Here is a 25,552-nt window from a genome sequence, read left to right as displayed (position 1 = left end):
TTTGTGCCCTTGATTTCTCAAAAAGACCATATATTACATTATTATTTCTACTCGGCAGCACATTCAGGTCTAATATGTAAATAGTATATTTATACCAATAAGTTGATTAGCTAGGTGGTCTGGAGTTCTGTGACCTTCATAAATAAAATAAATAAATAGAAAGTGTATTTTACCATTTGAACAATATAGTAACTTCATTTTACTAATACTTGTAAAATCTAGATAAATAGGCATTCCCGCAAAGCTAAATTAAGTCTCATATAGGAGTAATTCATCCAGAGGTAAATGCCAATAATTTAGGAACTCTTGCTTTATTTCATCACACTACTAGTTTTGTCAGATGTTATTTATATCCGACACCAGTATACCTATGTAAATCTTGTTGAAGTAGGAATATGGATTGGGTCAGACTTTAATTGCTGCGTCACGTGCTTATAATTAAAAACTAATTTCCATGTAAACTCCTGCACATACAACAAATACTGCACTTGGTATGAGCCGGCACGAGTTCATATCTTATGTTTACATGTGATGTTAATCATAAGTTGCGTCGGTGGCTTTATCTTTCTTTTATCATCTTTGCTCATCTAGAAACTTGTTAAGAAGGAAAATCTCCTTGAAATTTAGGCCAAGTTTGAATATCGGTCATGTTGCATCAAACATCCGTCTTTGACAGAAAAATACCTGAATACAATACAAGCTCTTTGTTTTTTGTTGTTTCATTGAATACGTTACGAATTAAACCTCTTTTACACTTGAACCGTACAGTTTGTGAATATTGGCTTACAGTCTTGTAGGTCGAACTTTTAAGCTGTCTTCAAAATAGAATTAATGCTTAGTAAACCTCGACAGTCATCCTTTAACGACTGCCTATTTATCCATTATGCACGCTCATAAGCGAAGTCGGACAAGAATGAATCACAGTGCCTTATTAAGGTGGGTCGATACCTTATTCGTCAAATATGACATTTCTTCCGATTTTGATGAAACTTGGTCCAACCATAGCGCTATGGTTCCTTTTTTGTTTTTTCAGTCGTCTTGGCAACAATAAATAATCAGTGATGACGTCACGAACGTCGCAACGTAAGGCGCCAAAATGCCCAAAATCCGCCGTAATAAGTCTTCTAAAATATCTAATCAAGATTTAAAATAAGCGAAATTTCACAATATCATACTTTAACTAATTTACGTACGGACTAGTGTGTTTTAAGTGGTATCGCATCACATTACAACGGACATTTATAATTTTATTGAGCAACCCACTTCCTTCTGATATAAAATTTTGACAAAAAAATCGGCAAATATACGCAAAAATGACATCTTAAAAAAAACTACAAGCCCATTAAAAGTCTCATTTTCAGCACAAGTGATCAATTTGCAAATGAAATGTCAAATAAAAAAAGGGAACTTTACGTTTTCAGTTTTTCACAATATTGTGTTGAAGACAAACTGTCCTTCCGATTTTTGGTCGTAAACGTTTTATCGACGTTGCTTATTGTTTGCATCGTTGCGCTTTGGACGTTTGCATTATATCTTAGGTCCATTTCATCTGTATTCATGAGCCAACAACTTTGGGAAATTATTATGCATCAGTCTTTCTAATATTGACGCACTACCAGCTATCTGGGTTTCACGCAAGGACATTTTCCTTCCTGTTTAACTACAAGTCGTTACTTACTAACTTAGCAGTCATTCTCGTTTATAATTATGTAAAGTCACTAATGTTGCCTACAATTATATTTACTACAGAGTTACGCAAATGTTTTCTCTTCTAATACGTGGCTTTGAACTATATTTTTTCAGTTAAATCGCTTATGCATCACTGCAAAGTTAAACTGTAAAAATCGCGAACATCAGTTTCTTTAAAATACCTGCATGATTATCTGATTTGCAATATGAACTTACCTTCTGTTAGTTTCCAATCATATTTTGCCCCCAGATTAATGTAAATAATAGACAGACCTATCATAAATAAGTGCATTTTTGCAGTTAGAAGTGTTAATAACAAAGCCAGCATCGTAAAAGAAAACCTTTTAAAAACCTATATTACGCTGAAGTAAAAAAGAAAATGTGACATGCAAAATATTTCACACCTTTTCCTAAATATAACCAGTCTTACATTATTTCCATTATAGATTAAACAGTATGTAGACAAAAAGTCACAAGATACTTTCACGTTTAGACATTTAAAGGCACTGGCCTCCAGATTTTCGCTTGAAGTTCAGTCATGTTTTGACCATTAGAACACGATTGTTTATTCCTAATCTGTCTTAAACTATCAAATCAGGAGAGAAGTTTTAAACCATTAAGAAATAGAGCAATAAATTTTTATATCTATCTGCTATCTTTTTTGTTGTCGTAGGATCTAGAGGTCAATGCCTTTAAAAGAAGTTTACTAAAACATGTACAGTGTGAAATCATTTTTTTAAAAACGGATGACTGAATTTCCATAAATCATGACTGTTCAAATAAATCACAAGTCTTGTCGGCGTCAGGGCAAGACGGCATGATACATGCATGTTTTAATAACACAACATGATTCTTCCAATACATGTACCATATTTCAGTAGAAACTGTACTAAATCACTATATACATTTTCGTACACTGTTCGGAAGATGTAAACGTCAAGCTAATTCGGCTTGAATATGCGTAAATATCGGGTCTTCTTGACAGATAGGGAAGGAAAACAGCATGTGCCTTCCATGATGTCCCTTCGGTAATGACCGAATGCTTATAGACAATTACGTTTTGGCGTTATAATTTGGTGACTCTTAGACGTTTTAGAGAAAGGGAAAACGGTAAATTCCACAGACTCTCTCTATGTTTCGATTTTTGTACATTTAGTAATTGTAGGTGCATGGGTGGTGGGAGTTAGTAGAAAGTTCATAATTATAGGTAGTGGGTGGAGGAAAATAAAAAATCATGGGGAGTGGGGTTGGAGGAAAATAAAAAAGGTATGGGTGGTGTTTTTTTATATTTTTTTTATTTTTTTTTTTTTTCAAAAAGTGCCTTCCGACCCACCCATACAATTAATTCCAGAACTGTCCTTATAACATTCACCTACTTTTATCAACTATGCACGATACGATATCAAAGTTTACAATTGATTTACCTTTAGTTATATTTGCTTATTATGTTTATTATGTTATCTCCTCGTAGAACGAAGAACAAACACATGTATAGATAGCAAATTGCTATGGCGCGATGTACGTACATGGCATCTAACGTCAAAACGTTGAGTTGTACGTCCAAAAATCAGAAGGACAGTTTGTCTTCAACACAATATTGTGAAAAACTGAAAACGTAAAGTTCCCTTTTTTATTTGACATTTCATTTGCAAATTGATCACTTGTGCAGAAATTCAGACTTTTAATGGGTCTGTAGATTTTTAAAGATGTCATTTTCGCGTATATTTGCCGATTTTTTGTCAAAATTTTGTATCAGAAGGAACATGGTTTGCTTGATCAAATGATAATGTCCGTTGTAATATGGTGCGATACCACTTACAAACACGCTAGTCCTAATATAAATTAAATAAAGTTTCAAAATGTTCAGTTCCGCTGATTTTAAATCATAATTAGTCATTTTAGAGGACTCAAAACGGCAGTATTTCAACATTTTGGCGCCCTACGTTGTGACGTTCGTGACGTCATCACTGATAACGCATTGTTGCCAAGACGACGGAAAAATAGTTTAGAACCCTTGTGCTACAGTTGGACAAAGTTTCATCAAAATCGGAGGGAATGTCATATTTGACGAATAAGGTATCGACCCACCTTAATGCGTGCTTATTAAAACTTTTATTGTAAGATGACCAAACGAAAGTATTTATTTTTTATTATATTCTGCGCGGAGTATATGAGTATATTCGTCCTATAAAAACTTAACTATTGTTAATCTGCAGGTTAATAGTACATGTACAAGTGTTATCGCGATCAGAAAAAGTAGGGAAATTCCCAGGTGTTTTCACTTAGTTTCGAGGGACGCTCTCAAAGTAATGCTACACGATATTGTTTATTTTTCAATCAATTTCGAGGGACCGTCTCAAATCTTCTTCATACGTAATGAGAATATTGATTCATATGACTTTATTTTATGGGTCAGAACAAACCAGTAGATTAAGAGGTTTGTGCCCTTGATTTCTCAAAAAGACCATATTACATTATTATTTCTACTCGGCAGCACATTCAGGTCTAATATGTAAATAGTATATTTATACCAATAAGTTGATTAGCTAGGTGGTCTGGAGTTCTGTGACCTTCATAAATAAATAGAAAGTGTATTTTACCATTTGAACAATATAGTAATTTCATTTTACTAATACTTGTAAAATCTAGATAAATAGGCATTCCCGCAAAGCTAAATTAAGTCTCATATAGGAGTAATTCATCCAGAGGTAAATGCCAATAATTTGGGAACTGTTGCTCTATTTCATCACACTACTAGTTTTGTCAGATGTTATTTATATCCGACACCAGTATACCTATGTAAATCTTGTTGAAGTAGGAATATGGATTGGGTCAGACTTTAATTGCTGCGTCACGTGCTTATAATTAAAAACTAATTTCCATGTAAACTCCTGCACATACAACAAATACTGCACTTGGTATGAGCCGGCACAAGTTCATATCTTATGTTTACATGTGATGTTAATCATAAGTTGCGTCGGTGGCTTTATCTTTCTTTTATCATCTTTGCTCATCTAGAAACTTGTTAAGAAGGAAAATCTCCTTGAAATTTAGGCCAGGTTTGAATATCGGTCATGTTGCATCAAGCATCCGTCTTTGACAGAAAAATACCTGAATACAATACAAGCTCTTTGTTTTTTGTTGTTTCATTGAATACGTTACGAATTAAACCTCTTTTACACTTGAACTGTACAGTTTGTGAATATTGGCTTACAGTCTTGTAGGTCGAACTTTTAAGCTGTCTTCAAAATAGAATTAATGCTTAGTAAACCTCGACAGTCATCCTTTAACGACTGCCTATTTATTCATTATTCACGCTCATAAGCGAAGTCGGACAAGAATGAATCACAGTGCCTTAATGCGTGCTTATTAAAATTTTGTTTGTAAGATGACCAAACGAAAGTATTTATTTTTTATTATATTCTGCGCGGAGTATATGAGTAAATTTGTCCTGTAAAAACTTAACTATTGTTAATCTGCAGGTTAATAGTACATGTACAAGTGTTATCGCGATCAGAAAAAGTAGGGAAATTCCCAGGTGTTTTCACTTAGTTTCGAGGGACGCTCTCAAAGTAATGTTACACGATATTGTTTATTTTTCAATCAATTTCGAGGGACCGTCTCAAATCTTCTTCATACGTAATGAGAATATTGATTCGTATGACTTTATTTTATGGGTCAGAACAAACCAGTAGATTAAGAGGTTTGTGCCCTTGATTTCTCAAAAAGACCATATTACATTATTATTTCTACTCGGCAGCACATTCAGGTCTAATATGTAAATAGAATATTTATACCAATAAGTTGATTAGCTAGGTGGTCTTGAGTTCTGTGACCTTCATAAATAAACAGAAAGTGTATTTTACCATTTGAACAATATAGTAACTTCATTTTACTAATACTTGTAAAATCTAGATAAATAGGCATTCCCGCAAAGCTAAATTAAGTCTCATATAGGAGTAATTCATCCAGAAGTAAATGCCAATAATTTGGGAACTGTTGCTCTATTTCATCACACTACTAGTTTTGTCAGATGTTATTTATATCCGACACCAGTATACCTATGTAAATCTTGTTGAAGTAGGAATATGGATTGGGTCAGACTTTAATTGCTGCGTCACGGGCTTATAATTAAAAACTGATTTCCATGTAAACTCCTGCACATACAACAAATACTGCACTTGGTATGAGCCGGCACGAGTTCATATCTTATGTTTACATGTGATGTTAATCATAAGTTGCGTCGGTGGCTTTATCTTTCTTTTATCATCTTTGCTCATCTAGAAACTTGCTAAGAAGGAAAATCTCCTTGAAATTTAGGCCAAGTTTGAATATCGGTCATGTTGCATCAAGCATCCGTCTTTGACAGAAAAATACCTGAATACAATACAAGCTCTTTGTTTTTTTGTTGTTTCATTGAATACGTTACGAATTAAACCTCTTTTACACTTGAACTGTACAGTTTGTGAATATTGGCTTACAGTCTTATAGGTCGAACTTTTAAGCTGTCTTCAAAATAGAATTAATGCTTAGTAAACCTCGACAGTCATCCTTTAACGACTGCCTATTTATTCATTATTCACGCTCATAAGCGAAGTCGGACAAGAATGAATCACAGTGCCTTAATGCGTGCTTATTAAAATTTTGTTTGTAAGATGACCAAACGAAAGTATTTATTTTTTATTATATTCTGCGCGGAGTATATGAGTATATTTGTCCTATAAAAACTTAACTATTGTTAATCTGCAGGTTAATAGTACATGTACAAGTGTTATCGCGATCAGAAAAAGTAGGGAAATTCCCAGGTGTTTTCACTTAGTTTCGAGAGACGCTCTCAAAGTAATGTTACACGATATTGTTTATTTTTCAATCAATTTCGAGGGACCGTCTCAAATTATTGTTACACGATATTATTTGTTTTGCTCTTGCGTTATTTACTCATGGTAGCTGATTTATGCCATGATATCTATTTGTCGTTCTGCTAAATTTGGAATCCTCAGCAGTAAGGTCTCTATAAATCATATTAAATGTATAACCTCTTAATGTTTAAATTGTAACTAGCATGGAATGGTAAAAATAACTATTACACTGTTCGTATCATATCCATTCTATTTTACAATATTCTAAACAAATAGGGAACCAATATAAGTCACAACATTTTTAAACAATAGCCAGCCTGATAAGGATGTAAACATAATTCCATTACCACTTCTGACGGAACAGTTATGAGTTACATAACTCTTCTGACAAAAACATGAACACCTGCATTTACTTTAACAACTATTTTCCCAGTAGCAGAATAGTCGTCGTTTATTTAATCAGAGTTTGCAAATGCGGTTCCTTTGACTTGTCCATTGACAATCATTTCAGCAGTTATGAAAGTACGGGCGTACGGACCCAACAGTTAATGTAAACACGTATGTCCCTATTACAGGCACGTCAAAATGCCATCGTTCACATCGTAGTTATTTCCGGCGTCCGTTTCCTGTAAAAAACAACAGAAAGCTTCCTGTGATAACAAAGGTAAATAGTGTTAGGTAATTTAACATTGTTCTATACAATAATGATATATGTTTAGACTCGCCAGACTGCAAATTTATGTCATACTGGATTTTTCAACAAAGTTCGACGTTTTCATGCTCAAAAGTTACACTATACATATTTTCTGCTATATATTACATGTACTCGAAAACAAAATCAAAAGAAGGAAGTTAGAAATGAAGAAGTCAGAAGTAAGAAGTGTGGAAGTTATGGACCAGACATGAAATAAACCCTGTTAATGTCATGCTAAACATTGACCTCTAAGTGTAACCTTAACCTTAAAACTAAGGGTCTCTGAAAGTTAAACCTTCTTATTAATATGAAGAATATTTGTGCCGATTAATATTAAATTCCTTCGAAGCATTGTTGAATTACAGGCCAGACAGGAAAAAAATCCTGTTGAGATTTGAACTTCAAGTGCGATCATCTTGACTCTTTGAGATAAGGTCTCAGATCTTGCATATAATACAGTGTCTTATAATGGGAAACATTTTTTAACAAAGTAATATTAAAATTCCTTCATGAATGACATAGTGATGGACCGAAAACGAAATAGCGGATGGACGACGGAAAAACGAGCAAACAGAATCCTATAGTCCCTGTAACTTGTTTATAGCTTTATAAAAGCTGTTACTTTAGTTTAGTATCTTATGTATTTCTTTTGAAAAGTTTCATGCTCTGTAATTTGATTGTGATTTTCAAAATAATAATCAGAATATAAAAAAAGTTCACTTTTTGGAATTAAATTGATATGTCAATATAAAAACTGCTGTATTATAAATGTTCATGTTGATTAACATACAAAATTTAATGTTTGCGCGGATTTCCAAACGTTCTTGAGACGACATAAATAAATTCATAGCATGCGTTACTGTCATAGAGCAGACATTGTTTATTTCACAATGCAACGGCCGAACGACGTAATATTTCAGATAACGTGTCGCAAACGTAGTCAAACAAAATCTCGGATATTTTTAAGAATTTCAGCGGCTGATATTTATTTTATTAAGCTTTTACTTCAGCATGTGCATGACAAAACGTAACCTCGGCCGGTAGCGCGTTACTATGGTTGCATTATACCTTATTGTATCGTACTGTGTTGTCATGCTATTAGAATAAAGTCAGCTAATAGGAAAAGGTTTACTCTTTCAAATTGTACCGTTTTCAACATGTTGCAAGTCATGGGACCAGTCCACGATATTATTGATCATCCCTCGTATATAGTTTGTGTAAACACTTCGACATGCAAGAGATCTAAGAAATTTCATATTTTATCTTTGATATTACACCATGTTGATATTTTATATTGTCCTAGACCACGTTTGAAAGCTCAATCGATTTTTCGTAAATACTAAAGTGATATCATTGTTGATTTGGGTTATCACATTTAAAAATATGTTCCGATTAACTCTCTGTTCTAAATAAAATATGCCATGAATAAAGATTTTGAACTTTTAAAGTTGAGGCAGAATCAAAATATGGTATCTGAAGGACAGATCGATAGACAGCAAGCGATTGAAAAAAAATCAAATAAGCGCATATTCTCAGAAATGCCTTCTATGAAAATTGTACATGCACCAGGTCTGCACTATAAAAGTTATTTCTGAACCTAGTTTTTGTTAACAGACAGACAATTTTATCGTCCCTCATTACATATCACGATTCATCAAATCAATAAAGTAGATATTTTATTGTCACTATTTATAATTTGCTACTAAATATAGATATTTGTAGACAACTTTTTTTAGATATTAAGAAGGAATTCCTACCTTCTGTTAGGGGTGTTTTCATCATATACATAGGTCTTTTTTCTTTTTTATGATATAACTGATGTAAAATCTATACTAAAATTAAGTCTTAATGAACAGAAACTTTATAACCTACTATTCTTATGTCATTTCATTATTCATTTATAATTATTATGACATTACACAACTCCTGAATAACCTATAAACCCATATTCTATCCAGTGATCGCTTGAATAACTATATATATTTGAGATTGTTAGGTTTACAAACAAATTGGATAGGGACTACTGGGAATTAAACTTTTACGGTATGACTTTAACATTTACATTCTATTCCGAATGTTAAAAGACTTACTTCTTTGTTTTCAATTAATTTGTTTGTATTAATATCTGTGAACATGTTTTCAGTATCTCTGTATACAGAAATATATCTCCGGAGTTCATCAAATGTTTCGGAAGATTTCTCTGAAATAACTTCTTTTTTATTCTCTTGCGTACGTAGGGATTTACCTGTGGATGTGTATTGATTAAGAAAAAAGCATTTGAAATGAAGTCTTCTTCAGAATAAATGAAATTCAACTTAATATTTCAAAGTAAAACTATGACGGTCTTACGGCACTGCATATCAAAGGTTATCTAGCGAATTACTACGGTTGGTGGGGGAGGTGGGGGGGAGTGGGGGGGGGGGTGTTGGGGGGCAAAACAAAATAAACATATATTCCTTAAACTAAGAAAATGTAATCAGGCGTTGTTCAAAAGGTACATTTGGCTTGGATAATATCATCTCTGGGTATATCGTATCTTGTTTCTCGTCCGTACTAATTAATGCCCTGTCTGTAATCACTTTGTTAAGCATTCTCAAAAATACCATAAACCTTACCTTAAACTGCTACATCTTTTGCATTCTTCTGCAATAATACACACGTTGAACAATTGCACTTACCCATTTTGAATAGAGACGATTGATCAATTTACCTGATAAAACGGTACTTGTTATTGATTATGTTTATGCTATCTCAGTACTTCAGCCCGAGTTGTTATGAATGAACTGTCAATGTTAAACTTTATATACTTGTACTGATTGAGAAAAATACGACCTTGGATTTCTCTGTGTTTAGTTGAATTTTATATCGGACGGACTGTGTATCAGCAAAAGTATCAAATTGAATGCAAACATTATTTTTCTATACCTCTGACTGTACAAATGATCGGGTATTATTAGAAAACTAATTTTGCTGTCAATTTGGTATTCTTGCATAAAAACAACTTTTTTTCACTGGATCCGCCCATGTATTAACGGGAGAAAAATCATGTGCCAACAAGGCAATTCACGTGCTATTAATTATACCAGATTTTTTTTTTTGAAATGCTTTCCCGGGGTCGTATATGTATTTCTGCGCATATTGACATCTGGAATCTGCGTCTTGTTTCTTTCATAAAAACCTCTTCTTGTAGCGTAATAGATGTTTTGCTGTATCAGTTATCAACGTCATATGCGCTGTCCCCAGCAATATTCGTACTCGCTTCTTCCCTTGTTTACACCACTTTTAGAACTCAGCCTCGTTTCAGTTTTTGTAGACAACTGTGAATGTTTAAGAATCGCGTAAAACGTGTGCGATAGTTTGTTTTTAGGAATCACATTTATGATTTTGGTTAGTATCAGTCGGTATGTTTTTATCTAATTTCTCAAAGAATTTGTATAAACAGCTTGAAAGTTTGACACTACATTCGTACTCATCCATGCTCCAAATGTGTCCGTACTCAAATTTACTCGAATGTAAAGTTATTATTCTTGAAATTGTGTTAACAAAACTGTGAAGTTATATGAACAATTATAGGTAATTTCATGTTTGTAATAATGAGAAATTAAAAAATCGTTCAGGATATACTTTTGATAGTGTAGTTTATTTTTGGGCCCTGGATACGGATATTTAAAACAGGTTTACCGTTTCCAAGAACAACTGAATGGTAATTAAAAAATGTATCGGAATCGTAAAGTCATCACATATGAAAACAATACATTTAGTCGTCGTGTAATGTTTTTATGCATGACTAGCGATAATACTTGTTTGTTTTGTGTATTAATTTGGGATATGTTTGTGATTTCGACCTTCGGTCTCGGTCACAAACAGTCCCGCGACTTCTGCAGATGTTAATACACAAAAAACGTGTATTATCCCTACAATAATTTTGTCTGATTCTTCAAAACAAGTGTTTTTATTATGCATTTTGTTACATTCCGCGGGTAAAACATCTTGAAAAGTACGAAAACTAGCACAGTTTAATTATTTCTTGCTTTTAAACCATTAAAAATCAAAGTACTAACAGGACTGAAGTGTGTGTGTATGTGGGGGGGGGGGGGGGGGGGGGGGGCAGTGCTTTGCAGTTTATAGACTTGATGTAACCCATTCATGTCAGAGAAGTACATACAGGCATTGTATAATGCACTGGTGTGTGGCAAGAATTGGAGTAGTCACAACTTTTACAGTGCACAACAATAAGATTTATTAACTTTGTGTTCAATACAGTTCTATGTTTTGTTCAAAAGGTAAAGATAAAAAGAAACCATCTAGTCTTGTTTATTAGCAGTTGTTCATCGGCAAACAAACACCTTTCATTGCCAGGTTTGATAAAATGTAAAAGATAAAGCAATACAATATATTTCAATTTCTTCAATACTTCGGTTTGCACTCTATGTCCCGACATCATGTGTTCTTGACAGTCTAACAAAAACAGGCATAACTTGTAACACTTTATTAAAGTTTGGAAAGAAAGTAAAACTATTCCAGTTTATTATACCTCACTTTTGTCTATAATGGTAAAATCCCATTACCCGAAAAAGAGATATTTTGACTTTCAGAAACATTTTCAATCTTTTTGACACGTGACCTAGTGAAAGTGACTGTCAAGTCATGTGACCGTGCTGATATTTTGATTGTCATATAAGGGCAAATAACATCTTCAATCTTTAAGTCAAATGATTGCCTCCCTTGTACACCATGTCATATTGTAATGACGTAACTATTAAATGTGTGCACAGGTGATTACCGCGCTAAAGATGAAACTTTGAATTAAATGGATGAAAAACTTTTTAAAAACTTTTTTATGTGCTCAATTTTGTTCGGTATAATAAAACAAATAACACATGACAGCGTGTGTGACATTGATAGTGTCAACCCTCGATACAGAATGTCGCCACTCGGCTTTAGCCTCGGGTGACATTCTGTCCTTGGGTTGACAACCCTCGAAACAAAATGTCACCACTCGGCTTTTGCCTCGGGTGACATTCTATCCTCGGGTTGACAATATCAATGTCACCCACGCTGCCATTATGATATTTATATAATGTGACAGTTTAAAGAGACAGGATTTCCTTGAAATGACATTGAAAAATAGGCTATGTTTTCTAATGTGTACAATACTTATCAATTAAAAAGTCAGGAATGTTTGTTTCTCTTTTGTATTACAAATAAACATCATTTTAATAAGAAGTGGTCACAAGTTAACACACAAACACTTCTGAAAAATAATTTAATAGATCAACCCTTTTCCATTCCGACTATAGCTAAAATTTAGTAACTGTTTTTCTTAAAAACATACATGACATATGATGATATTATTACTCATATTGTTTGTTATGTTTGTTGATTTAAATAACATTGTTTCAATTTTAGGTTATTTAATATACACCTGTATTTCAAACTATCTAAGAAATACAATAAACACTATGAAAACCGTAATTTGTCATACCAATGAACCTGGCGTATACAGTTAAGTTCGAGTAAATTAGGGTACGAAACGTCTGTAAAAAAATGGAACAAGATTTCTGGTGGTTCTGTCTTCAAATATCACCATCAGAAACCATTTCACCCTCGGATAGATGGAATGCATTAAACTGGTAACATAAATGTACATCTGCATGGATACTTACCAAGAAAATGAGGTCAAAAGATAACGGGCACCTGCCAAGTTATCATCGCGGAATTAATAAATTATACGAAATTTATGTAGTAGTATGATTATGATTCCATGAAATCACACATGATACTGAGACAGTTACGTGAGATCAGATGTGTTATCAATCAGATTTCAGAGTACTAATAGCTGGATGTAAGTGTCCCCAAACGGGCTGGGAAGGGCTGGGCACGTAACTGTCTCAGTATCATGTGTGATTTTGTGGAATCATAATCATACTTCAATAAATTTATTAATTCCACTTCAATCACACATGCATACTGAGAAAGTCACGTGAGAATTTTAGAGACTTTAGAGAATCCAGCTACAACTGCTAATTAAGAGATTACAATTAAGATTTAGCAATAATTGCCATATATTTGGAATAATCAAGTTTATTTACACCATTATACTGTTATCAGTGAAGCATAATGCCTCTTACATGCATGAATCTGTACTGTGACCTATTAGGAAGATCTGTAAAATTTCCCACAGTCTTTGACTGCCATCTGAGTAAATAAATCCTGAATAAGCAATTTATAAAGTTGAAGGTAAACAGATCTGAATTCTAGATAACACAGGTTCAGCAAATGAAGTGCCATTAGTAACTGGCCTATCATAAAATAGAAAAAGTGGAAACTCCACAGGCTCGGTTTGAATGAGCCTGTTCATGGACGGTAGTGGAAATGCATGCTACCGTCCACGCCCTCTAGCCCGGGTTGAGCAGAACTCAACATTTACACATGCTAAAAGTACAAAAAGCAATTTAGAGACATCCGCAGATGTATCCAAACGGCGGTGAACATGGAACCTTCAATGATACACGTGGTTAGGCGTGTAATTCCACGAAGAGCGGCGTTTGGTCCCCAGATAAAATAAAGGGTTTGCCCCAAACGAGAAAACAATGGGCAGAACTAAACACACTGGAATTTAGGAAGGGGATCTGAGGTTATGGAGCCTGCGTATCACAGGAACTGTCAAAAGACAAAATTAAAAAGCAGGCACCATATCCAAGGGGTGATTAAACAATACCCAAGGCTATGAAAAGGGGAGTATTGGAAACACCCAAGCCGAAATGGTCATGTTGAGAAACTAAACTGTACCAATAACACGACATAAAAGTCGTGCTGAACGATCTGAGAAGATCGAAATATAACAGCCCTGATTGAATGTACGGGGAGACTTTTTACGGCCGCCACACCGCACAAACAACGCTGAGCACTGTGATAATAAAATAGAAGAAGTGGAAACTCCACAGGTCGCTCAACACAACAAAAACGAAAATGTTGCAGGCTCGGTTTGATTGAGCCTGTTCATGGACGGTAGTGGAAATGCATTCTACCGTCCACGCCCTCTAGCCCCGGGTTGAGCAGAACTTCCTAAATGTGCACTCCCTTGACCACCCTTGTGTTCTCAATATTGTTGCCAATGGCAACCTTGTTCTATTCGCTTGAGAAACTGATGCTGATCTACAGCTGTGCAGCCTGATTATAGAAACGTCTATCCCTTAGATACTATTTATGCGGTTTGCAAAAACTTATTAACAGTGATTGTTTATTCACTCTAAGTGATATTGTCTCAATGAGATACTGCCGAAGAAGAGAAACAATACACAATGTTTTGATTGGATATTCCTTAAACATTAATTCGTTTATAATGATAATTTGGCCTGGATTGTTTCAAAAGCTCTCCGTATCTTATTTTTACATATGAATCTGAAAATTCAATATTCCTAATATCAATTAAGTGCAAAAATTGCAGTCTTTGTCCAGACAATAAACATAATAACATAACAACATTCATTGTAAGCTGTTTCAAATTATTCTCAACACTTACATTTTCAAGGCAACTAAGAACTCTATTTACATCCCATGTAACATTATACCTGTGCAAGGCAAGTCGTAACAAGAAAACCCCTCTCATAAATCTTTTCACCAAATTATGTTGACCCACAGGGTAATTTAGACCATCTGTCCTAACAAATGAACTGATGACTGATCTTGCAGTAGTATTGGCACTATAAGCTAATCCACAGTGATACAAACTAGTAAGAATTCTAAACATTGTTCACATGTGGTGAAAAGGGATGGTATTCCATTCACAACAAAATTACACCCATCTTTTGAAATAATCCCCATACCGATTTTTGTGGTACTTTTCCACGATTGCAAAATGATGTCAGTAACATTGTTTGATAATCCTTTGGCTTTGAGCTACTCCCGAGACTAGAAAAACTGCTAAATGTAGTTTCTTTATTGGATGATTGCATATTTTGTCCGGTAACATTAGCAGGTTGTCTCTGACTGGTAACGTAAGTGGGCATGTTAAGCACATTTTTATCATTTGCGGGAACCAAACTTGTGTTGGCCATGCTGGTGCAACAATTATTGCTTCTGTTTTTTCTTGTTGAATTTTCTGTAATACCTGCCCTATCACGTTGAAAGGAGGAAAAAGATAGTTTAGTTCATTTGACCAAGTCTGCAAAATTGGATCTACTGCAACAGCATTTGGGTCTGCCCTCCATGAATAATATCTAGACACTTGACAATTCAGTCTATTTGCAAAAAGATCAGTATCTGGTGTACTGAAAATATTACAAATAGATTTGAACACATGTTCATTTAACTTCCATTCTCTATGTAAGTTTCGTGATCCTGGTCTGCCTGCACATTGTCAGAGCCCTTTACATGTTCCACAGATAACCATATCTTCCTCTCTGTGACAAACAGCCATATTTCCAGTTATGTCATTAAGCTTTGATTTACTTGACCCTAGTTTGTTAATGCAAATAACTGTGACTGTATTATCTGATCGTATTCTGATATCAATATCCTGCAATCTTTACAAAAAGATTGCAATGCTAATAAAACAGCCTTAAGCTCTAGGTAGTTAATATGGTTGTATATCCCATTGACCACCTGTTGATTTCTTATTCATAAAAGTGGCGTCCCCAACATATTCCTTTATCTTTTGTGGTGCTGCTGGATCTTTTGATTTTATGGAGTCAAGTGCACGAATTATTGGTACAAGAGCTATTGACAACTGGGAAATGGTTTTTCGATTTTCAACACCGATGGACTTTGCCCCGCTTCTAACTGTCTCCATAAATCATTGTCCACCTTAGGGGTCTGAAGGTATTCAATGTTTTCTGGTCTCAAATATTTCAAATGCAATTTTTGAAGCTTGTCCTTATCTATGGTTGCTTTCAAGCAGTCATTTGCCAATGTTGCAAGACTATCAGTTGCCTTCTCCTCTGTTTCTGCTTGAGATCGGGGAAAAAACACCCCAAGTTCTTGGAGAACATACTCATCAGATTCATCATTGGAAGACTCTTGTTCATTTTCTTCCAGGAACTGATCAAATATTATTCCATCAATATCATTCTGGTCTAAAGATTAACAAGTACTTTCTCCCTCCTCAGACAGTTTTCTGCTGCTTGGCTTAGCCTAAGGCTCTGTTTCGTCTTCATGATTGTTTTTTCCTTTTCAAGTTATTGACGTCTTGTTGCAACTTTCTCTTAGAATTTTGAAGTTCTGATCACTTTGATGACTGTCTATTTATACAGCTGTTTCGGTCAAATTCAGTAGGAGTTTCTCCCCTTTATCCATAAATCTTGACATGCTGTTTTGCCCTTCAAGTGCCTCTGTGGTCACTTCAGCAGGAAGTAACCCACTTCCACTCTCAGAATCCATGAGAAAATGTTGTCTGAAAAGCAGAGCAGTAAACTGCTTCTGAATCACCAGTTTTATCTTAAAATCTTATCTAAGACCCCATCTAAAGAGCAGTGTAGAGCTAAGACATATTGCTCCATTATATTTGTCACTATGATTTAACTGACCGTTTCTTGTTCAGAAAAAATGTCAAAATATAATTCTATTGAGTCAGTATCAATGAATAAATATTGTACAATGTTACTTTTAACATCCATTTAGGATTACCACATTGGTATTTAAATTGCTTTTGAAAAAATAAGCTCATTGAACACCATGACCTTTTAATGAAATGACGAGCTAAAAGCATGTAATATGGACTTTTGTCCTTAATAACCCCTGAAGTTTTATGTACAGTTATCTTGAGCATGTAGTTTTTAAATCTTTTATACATGGTATGGTACCCTGTGGGAATTTGCCATTTTGGCTTAATAAATATGACCCTTTCGGGTGTTAAGTGCCATTTTGGCTTTATCTCAACCCTTTCGGTTCTATGCCATATCGGCCTCATCACAACCCTATTGGGTCTATGCCATTTCGGCTTCATCACAACCCTATTGGGTCTATGCCATTTCGGCTTCATCACAACTTTATTGGGTCTATGCCATTTCGGCTTCATCACAACCCTATCAGGTCTATTCCATTATGGCTTCATCACAACACTATCAGGTCTATGCCATTTCGGCTTATTAATATTCCTCCTCTTTCAAATGGAATGAAATACCATTCAGACAATCTTAGATTTTAATTGTACTACATGTGTGCATCGAGAAATGATTGCAAAAATATCTGTAATAAAGAAAACTAATCCTTGTAATAGGAACAGTATCTATAAAAGGTAACACTTGTATCAAATTCAATAAAAGTTGAAATATTGTATTAGCTCAATCAAAAACCTGACTTTCTCCTAGCTTAGTAAACCTCGCACTGTGGCGTCCACCAAGGGAGTTATACAATTGATAAAATGGTTTCCCTTGAATTTGTTTGGTCTTTTTTCAACAGCCGTTTTCTAAATGACAAGTTCACATTACAATTTTATTGTGAAATTTTTCACCAACACTGTCACTTTCATCATACAATTGTTAATGTCAGCAAGCCCTTCAGCACTTCATCTGCACTATCCTCTTTACTTTCTGATGACACTTCCTCAAGGTCGTAGCATGCAGGGACAGTGTCCTTCATATTACCTACATTTTTCCTGACCACACAATTTCAGACTTTATCGTTGTCTGATAAAATCACTTTTCCTTGGTCATTTGAACTTGAACTCTGCAGAGTTTTCAAAGTATTCATAAGTAAAGCCTGCTGCTGCAACATTGATTGCATTGGTTCATTTGCAGACATGCTTTGGTCCGCAGATTTGGACATACTTTGGTCCTCATGAATGGCTATACTTTGACCCGAAATATTGGGCATACTATGGCCCACAATCTTTGTTGAACAGGATTACTCTGATGTTTCATCCATAACCACAAGCTTTGTTGAACAAGATTGTTCTAATGTTTCATCCATAACTAAATCTTTATCACACTGCATCTAATAAACACTCCTTGAAAGTCAAAGTCTAATCACAGTATAAAATAATCCAAAAATGTTTTGATAACAAAATTTCATTTAAGGTCTGATTAATCAATGTATCCATTCTCCAAATTAGTTATGATAATTCCTATTTTTATATTACAGGTAGTCCCTAAATTAAATCATCTTCTATAAAAACTCTAAGCAGCAAATTCTCGTCTTATCTGCTTGATAGCATCATCTGTACTGATTGTTAACACATCTGATCTCAGGTGACTTTCTCAGTATACATGTGTGATTGAAGTGGAATGGCGGATTACCTCATAAAATTACTCGGTCTGAAAATGATTATATATGTACGCGCAATTATAACAGTATTTAGCGCACTCTTTACGTAAAACGATATTTTTCCTTCAGAAAAATACCAGTTTGATCAGCGTATAATGAAGTTTTGATATAAAAGTCTAGGAAAATTTTTTTTCTTCGGTGTTTTTTTCAAGGATTTCCCGAACATTATATGCAAAACACCTCATATACGTAATGTTCTATCTTTACACTAAAGAATCGGACATCTGTTCAGTTTGAGAAATGCTATACTTTTCCAGGATATGCGCGTTTCTATTGGCCCTATAGTGAGGTCGGATTTCCGGAAAAAAAGTTAAAAATTATTTCCCCTGATTTGCGGTGGCGTGGTATTTGCAACTGAAATTACTGCATGCCCGCACTTACACATCCTGATGCCATAACTTTTGACAACATCTCCATGAATACTACCCTAGATGATATGTATATTCAGGATGCTCTCTCCAATTCACAGTGCATATCCATATCGGCGTGTTTTTGTTGTCGGCACCGGCTATTCTTTGCTATAAACAATGTCAAGGTTGGTAGGGGAGGCGAAATTTCGAGCTGCCATCCATGATCATAGGTATGCTGATCAAAAATAAGTAGAGCACGGAACATTAGAATGTCTTTCCTATGTTTTGTAGTGTTTACCTTTTAATTATCAGCGATTTTGCTCGCAAACTCGATGAAATTAGTTGATGGTGTACTGTCCTGGAACACTAGCCCGGCCTTTTCTACAATCTTTAACCAGTTTTTCCTTTGATATCATACATATCAAGCGCACTATTTGTATTCATTTTTCAATATTTTTTCAAATAATAATGACCAATAGGCCGAAATGTGAATGAAATTTTACAAAACCCCTTACTTTCGGTTTTGTCGGGGCACCGGTGGTCTCTCTGCACACTAATTTTTTATGCACAGGCAGGCTCTCTGCATTACGCACAGGACTCTATGCTAATGACTATCTGGAAAAATTATAGCTTAATTTATTTGATGTGTAGTTCTGACTTTTTATAATTGTTAACCTGCTCATAGCAGAGAATCGCTAGTGCCGACGCAAGAAACCGCTGATATAGCAGATTTTGCAAGGAGTCCACCGTTACGGATATGAACCGCGTAATTGTGTATTGAATTTTAGTAACTATTTGAAATTCAATTCATTTTATGCAACTTGTGTGGACAAGACATTTTGATTAAAGATTTACAGCTGATTTCGAGATCAAAATTTACAATTATACATAATATACAATCACAAGTTAGGACGGTCCAACTAAGTACATAAATATGCCTTTAAGCCCTAAAATGTTCATAATAGTTGGTGCAAAACAGAAGCAATCTGTTCATAGTTGATTTTACGGTTCAAACAATTAGAGAAATGATCTACTGCTGATTTAAGATTAGATTATATGATAATTATAAAAGATCAAACTGTCAAATTAATTTCAAACAAAACCAAATAAGTCATAAATTCAAACAGACGAATAAGTCTTGAATTTTTTCTACCTATTCTTTTTCAAGGCAAACACTGTTTCATTTCATTTTTATTTGTTTTAGCTTACCTGTCACGAAGTGACAAGGTGAGCTATTGTGACCGCTTGATGTCCGTCGTGTGTAGTGCGTCGTTCGTCGCCCGTCAACAATTTCTAAATAAATCTTCTTCTTCAAAACTACTAGGCAGATTTATTTGAAACATCACATGAATGTTTCTTGGGTGAAGCCCAACAAACGTTGTCCAAAGAATTGAATTCCATTTAGAACTCTGGTAGCCATGGCAACCGAAAGGAAAATCTTAAAATATTCTTGTCAAAAACAAGAAGCCCTAGAGCTTAGATATTTGGTGTGAAGCGATACCTAGTAGACCTCTACCAAGTTTGTTCAAATAATGACCCCATAGTCAAGATTAACCCCGCCCGATGGATCATCTGATTTTACATAGGAAAATCTTAAAAATCTTCTTCTCAAAAACCAGAATGCCCTAGATTGATTTTACATAGGAAACTCTTCAAAAACTTTCTAAAAATAAACCAGAAGGCCTAGAGCTTAAATATTTGACATGCAGCATTGCCTGGTAGACTTCTACAAACTTTGTTCAAATCATGACGACCGGGGTCAAATTGACCACGCCCAATTGGGTTATTTGATTGTACATAGGAAAATCTTCAATTTGCTAAAAAACACAGAATGCCTTGATCTTATATATTTGATATGTAACATTGCCTGGTAGACTTCTACAAACTTTGTTCAAATCATGACCGCCGGGGTCAAAGCTTTGTGAAGTTGGCTAAACAAACGACATACGACATACGACATACGACATTCGAAAATTTTGAATGTCGTCCATTGCGCGACATACGACATACGACATTCGAAAATTTTGAATGTCGTTCATTGCGCGACATACAGCATTCGAAAATTTTAAATGTCGTCCACTGCGCGACTTACGACCTACGACATTCGAACTTTGACCAAATAGTTTGAATGTCGTTCAGTGCACGACATACGACATTCGAAAAAAGTTGAGTGTCGTGAAAAAAAAAAACATTGGACATACGACATTCGAACTTCGACCAAAAAAAATGAATGTTGTTCAGTGCGCGACATACGACATTCAAAAAATGTTGAATGTCGTGCGAAAAACGACATTGGACATACGACATTCGAACTTTGGCAAAAAATTGAATGTCGTGCAGTGCGCGACATACGACGTACGGCATTAGAAAAAAGTTCAATTCGTGCAAAAAACGACATTGGACATACGGCATTCGAACTTTGACAAAAAAATTTGAATGTCGTTAAGTGCGCGACATACGACATACGGCGTTCGATCTTTGACAAAAATAAAATTGAATGTCGTTCAGTGTGCGACATACGACATACGACATTCGAAAAATTTTCCAATGTCTATGTCGTATGTCGCACACTGAATGACATTCTTTTTTTTTGTCAAAGTTCAAATGTCGTATGTCCAATGTCGTATTTTGCACAACATTCAACTTTTTTCGAATGTCGTATGTCGTATGTCATGCACTGAACGACATTCAAATTTTTGGGTCAAAGATTTAATGTCGTATGTCGCGCAATGGACGACATTCAAAATTTTCGAATGTCGTATGTCGCGCACTGAACGACTTTCAATTTTTTTGCCACAGTTCGAATGTCGTATGTCCAATGTCGTTTTTTCACGACATACATCTTTTTTCGAATGTCGTATGTCCTATGTCGCACACTGAACGACATTCATTTTTTTGTCAATGTTCGAATGTCGTATGTCCAATGTCTTTTTTGCACGACATTCATCTTTTTTCGAATGTCGTATGTCGCGCACTGAACGACATTCAATTTTTTTTGTCAAAGTTCGAATGTCGTATGTCCAATGTCGTTTTTTGCACGACATTCATCTTTTTTCGAATGTCGTATGTCGTATGTCGCACACTGATCGACATTCAATTTTTTTGTCAAAGTTCGAATGTCGTGTGTCGTATGTCATGCACTGAACGACATTCAATTTTAATTGTCAAAGATCGAATGTCGTATGTCCAAAATCGTTTTTTGCACGACATTCAACTTTTTTCGAATGTCGTATGTCGTATGTCGTGCACTGAACTACATTCAAATTTTTTGGTCAAAGTTCGAATGTCGTATGTCGTATGTCGCGCAATGGACGACATTCATATTTTTCGAATGTCGTATGTCGAGCAATGAACGACATTCAAAATTTTCGAATGTCGTATGTCGCGCAATGGACGACATTCAAAATTTTCGAATGTCGTATGTCGTATATCGCGCAAAGGACGACATTCAAAAGTTTCGAATGTCGTATGTCGTTTGTTTTAGCCAACTTCACACAGCTCGGGGTGAAATTGACCCCGCCCCATGGGGTTACTTGATTGTACATCGAAAAATCTTCAAAATGTTCTAAAAATAAACCAGAAGACCTAGAGCCTATATATTTGACATGTAGCAATGCCTAGTGGACCTCTATAAATTTGTTAAAATCATGAGCCCTGACGTCAAATTTACCCCTCCCCAGGGGTTACTTGAGTGTACGTAGGAAAATCTTCCAAAAACTGTCTAGAAATTAACTAGAAGACCTAGAGCTTAGATATTTGGTGTGTAGCATTGCCTAATAGATCTCTACCAAGTTTGTTCAAATCATGATCTCGAGGTCAAGCGTAAATGCAAATCTTTATAGCAACCATTCAACAAGATGAGCTATATAGGGCCATGATCATCGCCCTCTTGTTTTATATATAGTATTTATTTTATAGATAACGTATCTCCTGAAAATATTTTCTTAGACATGCGAAAAGTATTTCATTTCAGCACTGTATTTCCTGAATAAATATTTTAGAAATAACACCTCCACGGAAAAATATTTTAACAGAATGCGAATTGGGATCTGTATAATGTTGCAGCATATTAATAGAATCGCCTACTGATTGACAGTACTTGTCGCCGCAAACTGATACAATTTCTCGATAATACACTTCCACAACGGTGTCGAGGCACGGCAATGAAAAATAAATAATCTATCGGCTAATCAGTGGCGATGCAATAATTCCCTAGTAGTCGCTGTTTTCACAAAGAATCAAGAACACATTTTTGGAGCGTATATATTGAAACTAGTTATTGGGTTTCAGGATAGGCCACATGTTCAAAACAATTGTCGGTTACAGAATCGATCACGTGATCAAATCAAGCGTCTTTATAATTCTTACGCTGAAGTAGATCTATTATAATTTGTATTTACAATGCAGTTTAGTTCTCTTCAAATACTGTTGTTAATATAAAATATGTAGATCTATTTAATCATATCTGGATCAAAAATACAATTGCAAAATGCAATATTAAAGTTATGTTTGGTAAATACTTTGGAACTTGTTTTCTTTGTGTTGTCAGGTAGGTCGTAAGCTCGACAAGACAATTGACAGACGGTTTGTTAAATCTTGGGGCACTGCCCCCAAAAAAACTGAGTTAAGGTTCATTCTATCGGAAAAAAGAGTGGGTTTAAATAATTTAGATTTGCGGGTTTGTTACTGAACAAAAGTTATAAAAAGTATATACCAATGGATTCATCTTGGAACAAAGTATAAGATGAAATAGTCAAACTACGACTACGACTCTTTCATAAGTCGTACGATGAAGACTTTGATAACAAAATTGGTCATGTTTTTTCAAAATCAACGGCTGCTTCAAAATACGTGCGGAGTCCGTTAAAAATGTATTTATAGACAGACAAGACATGTATCTAGTTCCTGCCACCCTTTAAATTATCCTATTTGTTTTTAAAAGGCTGACGATTAACGTTTGAAAATATACTTTAGAGTGCTTCAAATGATTGTTTACATCGTCCTTTGTTGATATGACGGACTACTTTTCAGTTGCTATAAATATGAATATTGCACGGAGAAATCGTGTCCGATTTCCGCCAAATATATTAAAGGATTGTTCTTAACGCCGTTTACCTTCAGTCTGTACGCAGAAATGACAATTACTTCAGTTAGGGTTTTAGTATGCCTGCTTCTTAAGCCTGACAACAGACCAACATTATGATCTCCGCTGACGTCGTTGATAAGCTTAAATTTTGTAAAACTTTGGTAGACCCCTCATCCAAGTTATATGAAGGATTTCCTGTGTGATTATTTTGCGCACAGTTCAGTGCACCTTACGATTTCCACGAGTCTGTTGGATAGCTTCTTCACAGGAAATATATTCCACATTGCTAATAGCGTTTCCGATACATGTGAAGCAATTCGGACACTAGATAGCGACCTAAAAGGCCTTAGTCATACCTAAGGGCAGGCTTGGATCCAGAAATATTTTTATTTGATCGGATGAGGCATCAGCTTAGAACGAATGTGTCACCAGCGAGACGCGTAGCTCCGATCGGGACTAGGAGTCAGAGTGTTCTACCCCGGCAAAAGTTTAAAATATAGGTATATATTGGTGGCCTCTAGCGGATTTTGGTCTGAATTTTGACAAAATTTTATTGCCAAAATAGTTGGGTGCAACTTTGATGAATATAGGTCACTCCCCAGTTAAAACATATTCATTACTTTGGACGACTTTTCGAGGCTTTCGGGTTTATCTCAGAATTTAAAAAGAAAAAAAGAAAACATATCAGGATAAGTCTGTGGAACCAATATCATTAGTTGTCTATCTGTTCCTCTACATAAGGTACATATTCATTGAGTGCTTTTATAAACAAATACTGTCAAGAAGTCACGAAATCGCAACATTTATTAAAATAATACCGACAACTGAAACTGAAAGTACTTTTTGCCTGACTGCCTAGCTGTGTTCTTCTTTGTGAACTTGTAATACTTAGCATTTCTGTAAAAGACTGATGATAGACACACAGGTGTAGATTTTCTTTTTACACAAGGTCTTGGAAACAAGATTACCATTTTATGTTATTTATGCATTTCCACACAAATAAAAGTATATATTATCAATACACACAATTATGCATAGAAGTTGTGCTACGAAAGGAACCAAACTCCAACACAGTGTTACTTCCCCTTATCGGTACAGTTTGACAATATTCCTTCAAGGAGATTGCAAAAGGAACTCGAACGGTGTCGACAGAAAATGTTTCGTTCAATTATATAGTATACCGACGGCTCAATAATGTAATTAAGTAAAAAAGACATAACTAAAACATCTGAACACAAAACAAATGCGCAAGTCTACGTAATGTTCATGATGCTTAACAAGTTTTATTTGAAATGAACAGAGATGTAGGAAACTACAATGTAGTTGTCATTAGTCATCAAAGAAGGGCCACAACTCCAGACAAAATAATCGATCATAAACGTCAGGGCAACATGTATATATCCATTTCATGTCGTTGATGTATACCAAGTTTGAATCAAGTTGGATGGCAACTGTAGGACTTAAGTTCACAATGTTATGAATTTTTTCGAGGTCCAAAAGGGCAACAACTCCAGAAAAAATAATTAGACTTTAAAAGGAGTTTATTATATATCTTGAAATACGTATGTTTTAAAAGTTTTCATAACGCTGTAATCTGGTTTCATTACAA

This window comes from Mercenaria mercenaria, unplaced genomic scaffold, assembly GCF_021730395.1.
Source record: "Mercenaria mercenaria strain notata unplaced genomic scaffold, MADL_Memer_1 contig_3783, whole genome shotgun sequence".
Lineage (NCBI taxonomy): Eukaryota > Metazoa > Mollusca > Bivalvia > Venerida > Veneridae > Mercenaria > Mercenaria mercenaria.
This window is presented reverse-complemented; position numbering follows the sequence as displayed.